We start from the raw sequence: 12558 nt of genomic DNA, 5'->3' as shown, positions 1-12558 counted from the left end.
AACATGATTTATAAATTAAAAAAAATAAATTAATTTTTTTTAAAAAAGAATGAGTTGAATCATGCTTCATGAATTCTGTTTGATGAGGTGGATAATTGTGCAAAATATTTTCCTAAATTCTTTCAAAAGGGTTAAATAATAGTAATTTTAACTTATTGAGCATTTAATAGGGAACAAACATTGATCTAAAGACCTTTCCATGCATCTGCTCGTTAAATCCTCAGAACAACATTATGAAGAATTACCGTTATTATCCCCATTTTACAGATGAGGATCTGAGGTCAAAAAACATTAACTTGCCCAAGCGGAAAACAAAAGTAAACTCTGACTCAGATCCCACATTTAACTATTGTGTCATATCTCCTAATTAAAATAAATAAGTATTGCTGCTTAAAGCTAAAATCTCAGTTGTCTGGAAATTTTGCTTGTATGAATTCTTGCTGATGCTGTATTAATGAGACATTTACACATATATTAAAATATATTTAATTACAACTGGGTTCCAATTATGCTCCCTAGTAAAGTCTTTCCAAGACTTTCTTTAGTGATAAATAAGAGAGTGTTTACAATTAAAACTTTGAGTAATTTTTTGTAGGTGGAGGTTTACATACAGAATGAAGATAGCTGCAAGGTTGAGAACTTGCTGTCAAGATACCTAGGAGAATGTTGAATCTGTCCTAGAACTTGAGATTTACAAAATCATTAAGCCTTGTTTATGTTATTCTTTTGCTTTGTAAAAATACTTTTTTTACAAACAGTACAAAGGTAAACTTTAGCTTTGCTGCTGTCAGAATTATCTAATTTCTAATTAGGGGAGCCATGTTTAATGAGATTTTCCTAAGTAGTTTGGATAAACCTTGGATGACTGACTTTAAGTAAGTGATGTCTTGTTTTTTTTTTTTGTTTTTTGTTTTTTTAACTGGTTAATCATTTGTTGCTTTCATAATTGATCAGTCCAGCATTTCTCATAGAGTGAGGTAATTAGGCATTTGTTATAGACACTGTGGGACTATAAGATGAGAAATGAGAAAGGAGAGTTGGAAGGGATTAGATAAGCTTCTGTGGTTCCTCTCTCCTGGGCAGCCTGCAAGGGAGCAGAAGAGTTGCAGCGGCCACAGCTGGAGGTCTGCCCGACAGTGTGTGCATCACTAGGTGGGGGTTTTTGCTCACTCCCTCTGCTAAATTTTGGAGTTTGTTCACATGTTAATGTTAGCAATTCGGTGAAGTAAGTGCTTATACTAACTGCCAATGCAATTGCATTTCTACATGACCTTTTTCTATGTACACAAGATCAATGCAAATCACCAAAAATTAAGAAGGAGACAGTCATCTGAAAATGTATTGGTCATCACATTATTTCAAGATGATAAAGGGAACCACAGAATAGAATACCCTGGATGTCTATAACAATTTATCAGAACTGGTTAAATTCAATGAAATGCTTTGAAAGTTATCACAGAGCAGCAAACAAAATGACAATGTTCACTACCCAGAAGTTGATTTAACCTTAATGATTTCACACCAAGTATGTATGTCATTTCTTTAATTAAAAAATATTTCTACAAAGTGAATATACTCTGGGTTTTTCAATTCCCTACACATCCATAGAGTACACCAAATTCAAAAGACAATGCCTTTGGGGAGATCCTGGTTTGGCAGCTTGAGAATTTACTTTGAACAGATTAAAGACAGCTAAGCACAAACTGCATCTCAGCCCTCACGCATACAAACACGTGCTCCCATAGCCCATTTCTTTTAATGAGTAATGAATTACCTCCCCTGTTCCCCTGAACTTCAGCCTTTTTCCAAAGGGCTATGCAGAAAAGTGCATTGATGTGGAACAACCAGGTTAGATGAGACAGTTCGTTCAACCCATGTTATTAAAGAAATTGGTTCACCTTTTTGATTCTGTGTCATTGTAGTTTCAGCCATTCATTTGTTCAATAAACAGTTTGGTATGTTCTGGGAAATAATGAATATTGATCATAAAATCGATCACTTATTAAGAAACAGACTAAGGGAAATTGTTTATCCAATCAATTGTAATTTTTGATTTGTTATTTATATTTTCCAATTTCGTCCACCCCTCCTCGAGGCTCTCTTGCTCTCGGGAACCAAGGGAAAGACACACAGACACTGGCTGGGACTCCTGAAAGAGCACAAAACCCGATATATTCATTATAGATCATGCTGGCTGAAATAGGCCATAATAAAAGAGAATGTGACTGAGAACTGCAGAGACACTGCCTCTTGAACCTGTGGCTATTGGGCTGAAACTTTGTACAATAACAGAATTTGCTGAAAAGGGTGTGTGCTTACTCTTCCTGATGTATAAGCTGTGTTGTGCTTTAGAAGACAAAACAGTTGCACACAATTAAAATTTCTATACAAGCTAACAAAGATTTTGAATAAGCCTGGAAAAGGGTTGAGTGCTTTGGATACATGTGATATTTGTTTTACTTAAAGAGTTCCTATTTTTGAAATATGTGTTTGGTACAATAAAAATGAAATTTGTCACTCTTTAAATTTTCTGAAGCTATAACAACGAACATGTGCCCAATCAAGGCAGGTTTGAAATAAGTAAGTGATGCAATATGTAGATGGATTTTCCTAGGACATAAAGGGTGGGGGAAGCACACATAGCTTTCAAGATCCTGGAGAAAGGGACCGCTGTTCTTCTGTGGAAAATATTGACAAGTACTTTGATGATCCCTCGAGAAAAGATTGAGTGAGTCCTGCCAAGAAACAGTAGACTTGATTCCTATTCTAGATGCCTGGTTACACAGAAAGCAAAGCAGGTGCAACCTCAGAGCACAAATTTTTCTAGTTTTGTTAAGTACTTAATGTGGAAACCCAGGGCTGGAAACCCATGTGTTAACTAATTTCATTCTAAGTAGAAGAGATTCCAACTTTTTGCCCTTTCACCATAGTTCATCTAAGAGAGAGAAAATGTAACTACATCCTCTAGTGGCTTTTAAACTTCCCTGTAATTGGTGAGCACCTAGTGAAAATACTGCTCACATTCATACTTTATCTTAAACGTGACTTTGACTATCCCTCTAGCTGGCTGCGGACACTGATGATAATTGCCTCTCTGTTTCTGTTTTCCCCACTCTGTTCTCCAACATGCTCAATGACAGAGCTCTTCCTTTACAGAACATGGTAGTGGATCTAATCTCCAACTGAAGTTTCAAGGTTAGATGTTTAGTGGATATCTTAATGGCTATAAAACCTGAGAGTCCTTTGTTAAAGAAATAAGAGTCAACCTTATTTACTAGTTGGACATCCTGCTTGTGTTCATCTTTAGACTTGACTCAAGTTTGTCTTTCACCTGTTAATGTTGAACGTTTCCTCTGTGGACTAGTCTTTGATTTAGTTAGTTCAAATGCCCCCTTGCTTGTTACCTGCCTTCACTGCAAGAGTGCGAACCACTAATATGTAATCTAATGATATTCACGTGAACAGTGCTCTCATTGTCCATTGACTCACTAGGACCCTCTCTTTAAAAATGATTCCTTTCATTAAACTGCTTAATGTATTTTTTATTATTTTTTGTTTTCCTCGCCCCTCTTTCATCCTACCTCACATAGGACCATTCATCACCTGCCCCTTGGATCTTCAAAACCTTAATGTTTTCTGGCTCTCTCCCTATTTTTCTGCAAACCATGGTGTCTCCCACTTCTGACAGACGATGAATACCAGCCCACTCCCATATCCACACTGTCTCTGCCATTACAAATTAAGATCTTATTTCTCAACTTTCCTCCCCTGACAAATTCCAAAAAAAACGTAACTGAAGCATGCCACCTACCTTACTCTTTCGGACATTGCTGTCTTGTTTCTAGAAAGCAGCCCTTGCATTCACTGCTTTTACTTCTTAACCATCATTCTTTAACCATCTACATTTGGGTTTCTGAGGTTGATTATCCTTTAAGAAAAAAGTAACAATCATTTTATTCCTAAATCTTTTAATCCCTTTTTAAATCTAGGGGTTATATGACTTATCTGCAGCATTTGATGTGTGTAGTCCACACCATTCGTTCATCCACCAAACAAGCACTGAGTGTCTAAAATGTTCCAGGCCTTATACCTGGTGCTTGAAATGGATCCACAAACAAAACAAATGAAAATTTCTGCCCTGATATTCTAAAGGAAAAATGCAGGAAATAAGTAATTGATAGACTAAATAAGAATCATAGTATCAATTATAAGGCACGCAGGACACAAGGCTTTGGTGGGTCAGGTGAGATGCCTGAAAATTTAAGGGGACGCTCACTCTCAGGGTCCGTACTTGTACTACCCTACCTGTTTAAAATCTGAACATTTCAGGGAGAGGGGACAGCCAGAGCAAAAGCCCAAATGCAGGATTGTGCGTGTTAGGTCTAGCAGGAGGAGGAAGCCAGTGAGGGAGCAGAGAGAGTCGGGGCAAGTAGTGGGGACGAGTAGTGGGAGATAAGATTAGAGAATTAACATGTGGAGAGATGTAACATGAGGAGATATCACTGGCAATTGTCAGTAACTGTAAGAATTTGGGCTTTAAAACACTGGGTATTAAGTGAAGGGTATTTGGGCAGAGAACTGATGTTATCCGCCTGACATTTTAAGAGCCTTGTTCTGGCTCCTGTGTTGGGTTGAGAACATTGTGGGGCAAGGGTGGATGATGGCTTGGACCAGGCTGGTAAAAAGGACAAAGGTGCAAAAAAGTGGTTGGGCTCTGAACAGATTTGGAAGGTTGAGTCATCCTGATGTGCTGATGGATTGGATGCAGGGTGTGAGAGAAAGAGAGGCATCAAAGATGATTCTTGTGGTTTTGGCCTCTGCAGCTGAGTTACATGAAACTCTCTCCTGGCTTAGAGGGGAGCATTTTTCTGATTTTCATTTCTAGGTTTCTGACTTTGTTGTTTTCTTCACACATTCCTTTTCCTGTTTCTGCTTCTTCCTCATTATCACTGGCCTTACCTCTGCTATTTCCTCAAGCTTTGCTTCTCTCTGTGCTTTCTCTGATTCTTGTCACTTATAGAACTTGATCTTAAATGCACTCCAGATTTGTGTTTCTAGTCCTAATCTCTCCTTTGGGTTCTGATGCTATGTTTCCCACCTTTTATTTTCAGATTTCTATTAAATACACAGTCATCCTTCCAGTCATCCAGCCTGGAAATCCTGTCTTCATTGCACTAGTATTTCTGTAACTATGTAAAGAAAATTTCCTTCATTTGGATTCTTCCTGGGGATAGCCCAGTTGATGTGTGTTTGTGAGAGGTCTTGGAAAAATCCATTGAATGGTTGGTGAGCACCTCACAGTGCTGTGTGGGTAGCAAAATATGGTGGCTGATGTCCTCTCTGAAAGGAAGAGTCCCTGGTAGGAGCTGAGCCCTGGGTTTTTCTAGGCGTGGACTTGGGGGATAGGGTTATGCAAAATCCGGTGCGGTAACCACATCAGGACCGCGTTCCTTTTCACGATAAAAGACTGTTAAATTCTCAGTGGAAAAATCTGGAAGTAGGGGATAGACGCTAACAAGGCTAGATACTATGTAGAAGAATGAAGAGAGATAAAGCAAAGTAAAATTTGATATAAATCTTGTGACAGGTATAAGAAAGGATTGGCAGAAAACAAGTATCAGATAGGGGGTTTTGGAGTTTTTGCACAAATGTAAGAAAAATCTCCACTTCAGTTTTCTTTAAAGTCTTCAGTGAAAATGCCAATATGCACTAATGGATTTTGTTTTGTTTTGTTTTGTTTTTGTTTTTGTTTTTAGACTAAATTCTTTGGAGACTGTCAATGAATGCTGAGTCCTACAGTTGGGTTGTGAAGGGTCTAGAAATGAGACATCACTTGGCAGCAAAATGGCTGGAAGCAAGAGAACAACTAATTTTTGCTTTATCCCACTCTTTTCATTCTCAAATTAAAGACTATTACCCTGTGTCACTAATGTCACATTTGCCTTTTCTTCTCCAGGGTCACCAGGTTTTCTTCTCATCTGGAAATACCTGAAGTCCGATGAACCGATCTCCGCTCCACTTGCTTTTTTCTTGACCAGTATAAATTTCATAAAAACCAGAATAATTATGCTAAAACACAATTGCGATGATATTAGAGAACAAAAGAATAGGAAGAATGGAGTTTCATCAGCACAGGTGACAAACTGAGGTGGCTCTAGCCTGAGTCCAATTTCATTTAGCCTCAGCCAGACAGCACATTTTCCCTCATTTAATTTAAATGCCTTTATATATCTTGTGTTTGTTATAGTTTCCACCACTGCCTGTTGTCTGAAACCCAGCCTGCTTTACTCAGTCAGCATTGATGGGATGCCTATCAAGTCATTTGAGTCTTAGAAGTTAAAACCATGATGTTGGAGTTAGACAGGCATGAATTTGAATCTAGCTGAACTACTTGTTCTGTGACCTTGGGCAAACTTTGGGAACAAACTGAGCCTTAGTGTTTACTCTTAGGTAAAATAAGAATAAAATATCTGTTTTATTGTGAGGTCGTGATGATGGTAAAAGTTATATTAGCACAGAGTAAGCCCTTAAAAATGATAATTAATTGATTTTTATGTCATTCCTCTATACTGAAGTTTTCACAATTTCCTGTTATCTTCTAAGTAAAGAAAACGGAATTTATCTGGACCCTAATGCTTTGATCCTGATGTCACATCCCTCTGTCCTCTTAAGTGCACTGTGGCCATCAGCCTATTTGCTATCCTTTACATTTGCCCCCTTTATGCTTGTTTATGTGGTCTTTATCTTGCCTTCCCCATCCATTTACATGCTCTCATTCCAAATCTTCAGCTCTTACAAACCTACTCAACTTTCAATACCTGAAATAATACTTCATGAAGACTTTTCTCTTCCCTACAGGTGGAAGTCATCCCTACCCCTTGCCAATACTTAGCAGCCATCTCAAAGCATAGATCACATCTGCCTTGCACCTTGAGAATGTAGTTTCCTCTTTCCTAGCTTGTCAGCTCCTTGTAGCATGGACCATGTTTCCTTCATCCTTGTAGCCATCATGGAGGCTGGCAGTCTACAGTTCTCTCCTTCATTCCCCTAATGGTTCCTGAGTGTCTAATTTATGTGGGACTCCTACCCTGTACTTGTCACTCTAAAGGTATGCATTTGAATACAATATACAAAGTATGTAGACAGTCATATACACAACTCTTTAACAGTATGCATATGTATTTGTTTAAGCAAATATACGGTACCACTTTTCTTTTGTGTATTCTTTTAAATTTTAGTTTCCCAATAGATACTCCAGCACTGCTGAGTTGTGCTAGACTTTCTAGGAAACAAAGAAATGGACAACCCCCAGTCTCCTTGGCTGTTGTACAGATTCTTGGAAATAAGAACAGGAACTCACTATAACAATTGAGCATTAGGTTTATGGAAACCTGACACATCCTTTGGGAAACTGTCCCAGCAGGCTGGTAGGTAGCAACTCTAGCAGCATGCCACTCTGGTGAGGCAGTTTCGACTAGTCTTTGCTTTTCCCTCTATTTCCACTTCCTTTTTCCCCACTGCATTTACGATGACTTTTCTCTCTGTTTTCATTCTCTTTATCTCATGGCTTTGTTTAATAGTATTTCTACTACTGTATGGCTTCTACTATTTCATAGTTTCAGTCACTGCCAATGTGTCTTTCAGAGTGTGTGATGCACTATTCTTTATAGATCTCTCTACATGACATCTTTGAATCCCCTAAGGTGAAGATCTAATTGACTAGTGTAGTGTTCTGTATATAATGACCCAATTGGTTAGAATTTTACACAGTACCACTGCATGGGTTTCCTTTACATCTATTCTACATAAGCGGCTCACTTTGGTGCAGGTGCTAATTCTTGGTCTGAACATTTAGAATACAAATTTCATAAGTAGAGGCCTCAAAATGCAGAGTAACCCATGTATGAGTAACTAGATGTGGCTTCTTTATTCAGAAGAAGTTTGTGGCTCTAGTAAGTTCTCTGGGTGGACAATTAATTTTTTAGCAATTGTTTAATTTAGAAATAATTTTAAATTATTTCTTTATAGATTATGTCTATATAAGACAAAGTGAGTTGGAGATTTCACTTCTCCTATGAAGTTACTTATTATAAGTAATAATATGTGATGATGTGTAGGATATCAAAGAATCATAGTGCTGAAACATGTCCCAGAAATGATCTAGCCTGGCAGTTCTCAAACTTATTGATCTCAGAGCTACTTTACAATTTTAGAAATTATTGAGGACCCCAAAGAAGTCGGTTTATGTGAGTTATATCTACCATTATTTATTGTATTAGATTTTTAAAACTTTCAAATGTCTATTAATTTACTTAAAAATATTAATAAATAAACAAAATAATGTATTTTTGTAAGAAATGACACATTTTTATTAATGAGAAAAGTGTCATTGTTTTACTTATTTTTGCAAAGCTCTTTAAGGTCTGATTTCATGAAAGATAGCTAGACTCTTCCATCAGCTTCAACATTTAATCTGTTGTGATATTACATGGGTTAAGAGACAGATTGAGGCACATTGACATTTTTGAGAGTTTATTTGACTGTACATCAATTCAGATCAGGCAGCGACAAACTGAAAGTTGTTAGGAACACTCCACCAACAGGAGCTAAGGGCAAACTTTTTACAGGGAAGATGTGGAAGCCAAGCAAAGTGATTTTTTGATTGTCTATAGCTTAGGTAGTTTCCCTATTTGTGAAAACCTACTTGACTGTTTGTGATTAGTTGTTCTTAAGTTTCACTTTCTCAGATTCTAATACATCGACACTGGCTTAGGTTTTGATTTGCTTAAGTAGACTATCAAAGCATTAGAGACTCCTCATGGAGCTTCTGGAAAATACCACTGTACAGGTGTGAGCAAATGAGAATAAAATGGACAAATAACATCCTAGTATTGTTATGAAAATTTGATCCCACAAACACGCTGAAAAAATTTCAGAGACCTCTGTAGTCCTTGGACTGCATTTTGAAAACAAGTAAAGACTCATGTTTTATAGAGGAGGAAACAAGACTCAGAGAAGTGAAGTGACTTGGCCAGGGGTACAGAGACTTGGTGACAGAGCTGGGGTTAGAAATCAGGTATCCTCTTTCTTCATTTTTATCAAGATTCAAGTACCAAAGAACCAGCTTTGTCCAAACTGTGACCCAAAGACTTGACATAGTGCCTAGTCTCTATCTGTCTCTGACTGTAGAAATTTGGGCTTAAGTAATGGCTAGGCTCTGGGAGAGAAACTGTGGTGGTCTCACGCAGCTGTCAAAAGGGGTCAAAGATGAGAGCACAGCATCTAGGATACCTTGTCCTTCCTTTAGCCTGTGCATGCTACAGTTTCACTCTAAAGCCTTAGGTACTGAAGGTTTATTGTAGAAAGATAAACTAACAAATCAGAAATTAAGAAGACATTTCAGCATTTCTTTTCAACATTTTCCACTTTAGAACAGAGGGGGCAATTCCAGAAGCACCAGTCTCCATTATTGCCTTTAATTTCCCCATGGCCCAAGACTAACATTGTCCTTTCCCTTTGTTGTGCTTTTGGCAGAAAGCCATTCCCTCATGGTTAGACTTAATTGGAATCCAAGCCAAAGGGGGATGGGACAGGCTGCCATGTTGTGGCACTTTCCTGAGCCAGTTCTTTGGGGAATGTGTGTGTTCAGTTAATATAGTGATGTAATACTAAGTTTATTGCACAGAACATGGTACTAAAGGAGGAATGCAATTTTAAAATTCTTTAAAGTTAATTTTAGGGAAACAAAAAATAACTATTTTTATTCAAATTTTTACTTTAATAAATATATGTATGTATATATATAATATATAATATGTATATGTGTGTGTCCTTATCTCTGTGTGTGTATTTGTATATATGTATATATATGTGTGTGTATTTATATATATACACACATATATATATTTTATCTGGAAGTTAAATGACCTCTAGATAATTATAGTAGTAAACACCATGTTTTTAGAGCAGGTGTAAGTGCTTCTAGAGAAACAATGGAAAAATATCAAAATCATTCAGTTTAAACTTGGACTTTAAATAGTGAGCTTTCTGACTATGCATTTTAACACATAAAAATTACGATTATTTAAATGAATGATTAATTTCTAGAAGTTTTCCAATTCACAAATAAAATGCTATTTGTGTATTGTGTGTTTTTTCCCTTCTGAGTGAAGAATGTCCAGGTAATCATTCTGCGTCATGACTTGAAATGTAAGTGCCCAGGTACATGTGCATCTCTCAGGGTTTATGCTGCTGAGCTTGCAACTCATTAATACCTGCGCTATGAGGTGGGACTACGCCCTCTTCCAAAGGCAGCTGGAGTAAACAACTGGCCTGCACTCTGGTGTTTCATTTTCTATTTTCTCTGATTTTGCAGAGTATTCTAATCTTCTCCAGATGAGCGGAATCACAGCTCTTTTTACTTGACAGCCAAAGACAAACACCAAGCTGTCCAGAAGATCGAGTGCCATTTTATTCCTCTGTCGACATTCCTGATGAGACCGGCAAAACATCAGGAAATTCCCCCAAGAAAACTGTCTGAGCTTTCATAATAATAAGACTGACATTTTCAAATGGAACTAGTAAACAATAAACCTTTTGTTCTCTGAAAATATTGATGTTTTTCTTACTAAAATAATTAAAGAGGAGCAAGGATTGGCCCACTATCTACCAGCCAAAATCTGAATGTTTTCTGATTGCTGGGATTTGTCTTTTAAAATTTTCATAGGAATTTGAGAAGTCTCTTCGGTGTCTCTTCAAATATCAATCTCTCCATCTCATGTCCCCCAAGTAACCCTATCCTGAATTTTTAGTTAATCCTTCCTTTGCTTTTTTATTTCTAAAATTTTAACTTTATGTGAATAGAAATATGCTCTATACATTTTTCTTTGACTTTTCTTCCTGAAGTTTTATGCTCTTGAGATTCTGTAACTTATTAATTTTTTTAAATCACAGAGGATGAGAGCTAAGTTAAGTGGTCATTTCTCTGCCACCTTCTAAAGATCTCATCAAGCTTTCAGTCACTTGATCACTTATTCCTGCCAAGTTGTATATTTTGTGCTTTATTTTTCTTTTACAAAGCCCCTGCTACTTAATCATGATTAGTTTAGGGGCATTCAGGGGCCATGATGATCATCACTTTTGCAAAAAAAATCTAGAAAATGCCATGTGTAGTTATGATTCCAGCATGTTTCCTCTGACAGGGTAGTTTAAAATTGAGTAGATGTCTTCCAGAGTACTTACAAGAAGGAGAGAAATATGAAAGAATGGAAAAACAGTGTTTATAGTCTTATATATGCAAACAAGAAAAAAGACACGTTTACAAGTTTGGAGGCCTACGATGTCCTAGTTTTTCGATGAATCAGTCCTTGACAGTTATGAATGGTGGACTAGTTGCATTAAAGCAATGAGAGAGCTAATAGCAGGTTTGAAGCTGGGTTTGAATAAATCATCAACCAAACACGTAACGGTGCTGGGAGAACAGGCCTGACCCTGTGCGGCCGTGTGCTCCCCAGTTGCCTGGAGACCATGAATCTTGGGCATTGTAGAAATACCGAAAATGTTTTTTTTGTCACCTTAAGTTTCCTAAAGCCTTTAAAATATATATATTTAAATATTAAATGTATTTAGTGTGAAGTTCAATATATATTTTTCTTAAACTAACACTGACACTATTATATATAAAGTGTTCATGATTATATGTAAGGTGTTAGGCAGCTTTAAAATTAGGGTATATATTTGAAATCTTAAATGGTATTGACCTTTCGTATAACTTTTGAATAGGTGCGACATGACTACTGTGCTACCTTTTAGAATCTTTTCCATGATTATATAATCCCTTCAATATGGTATCATTAAACTTGTAGGAGGTAGAAGCCAGTACAAAAATCCCATTTAAATTTGGTTAAAACTCTTATGAAAATGATTTATTTAATTTCTACATATAAATAATATAACCCAAAAGCAGGGAAGAAATTACTAAAACAAAATTCTGTACTAAATTAAAATGGAGTGTTTTCATTTTGCCTCTCTTATTATGACAGTTGAATAATATATGCTATACTAAATGGGTGTCTGGTATAAAGAGCAAAGATCGAGAAATAAGTGTTTAGAACACTAAATTATATGTTAAAAATCTATAAATAGCTTAATAAATATATTCTTGCACGTAAAGAACAGAAAATTGCAGGCTACAAAGTAGATTATCTAAATGGCGCTGTTTTGAAATCACCTTTGGAGCAGTACTCATTATCTCATCGAGTTTTATGGCTTCTGCATGTATATTTCAGTTTTTAAAAAAGAGCCCTTTTGAAATGCATTTATTTTTTTTCTTTTATGTCCCGTTTCATTCCTGAAATGATTTGAAGTGACTTACAGATAGCTGGTTCAAGAGGGCAGAATTTATAATTGAGATAATTAGTGAAGAGAAAATATGAGTCAGCAAATGAAAGCCAGTGACCAAGAATTTACAGATCATGTAGCCACAGTCTGTATATTTGCTATCACATCACAAATATGTCTCTGAGTTTTTTAGAAACATTGGCAAGAAGGGAAAGGCAC

Source organism: Pteronotus mesoamericanus, unplaced genomic scaffold (assembly GCF_021234165.1).
Source record: "Pteronotus mesoamericanus isolate MK-2021 breed Mesoamerican mustached bat unplaced genomic scaffold, CSHL_Meso_final scaffold_31, whole genome shotgun sequence".
NCBI lineage: Eukaryota > Metazoa > Chordata > Mammalia > Chiroptera > Mormoopidae > Pteronotus > Pteronotus mesoamericanus.
Note: the sequence above shows the minus strand (reverse complement) of the source record.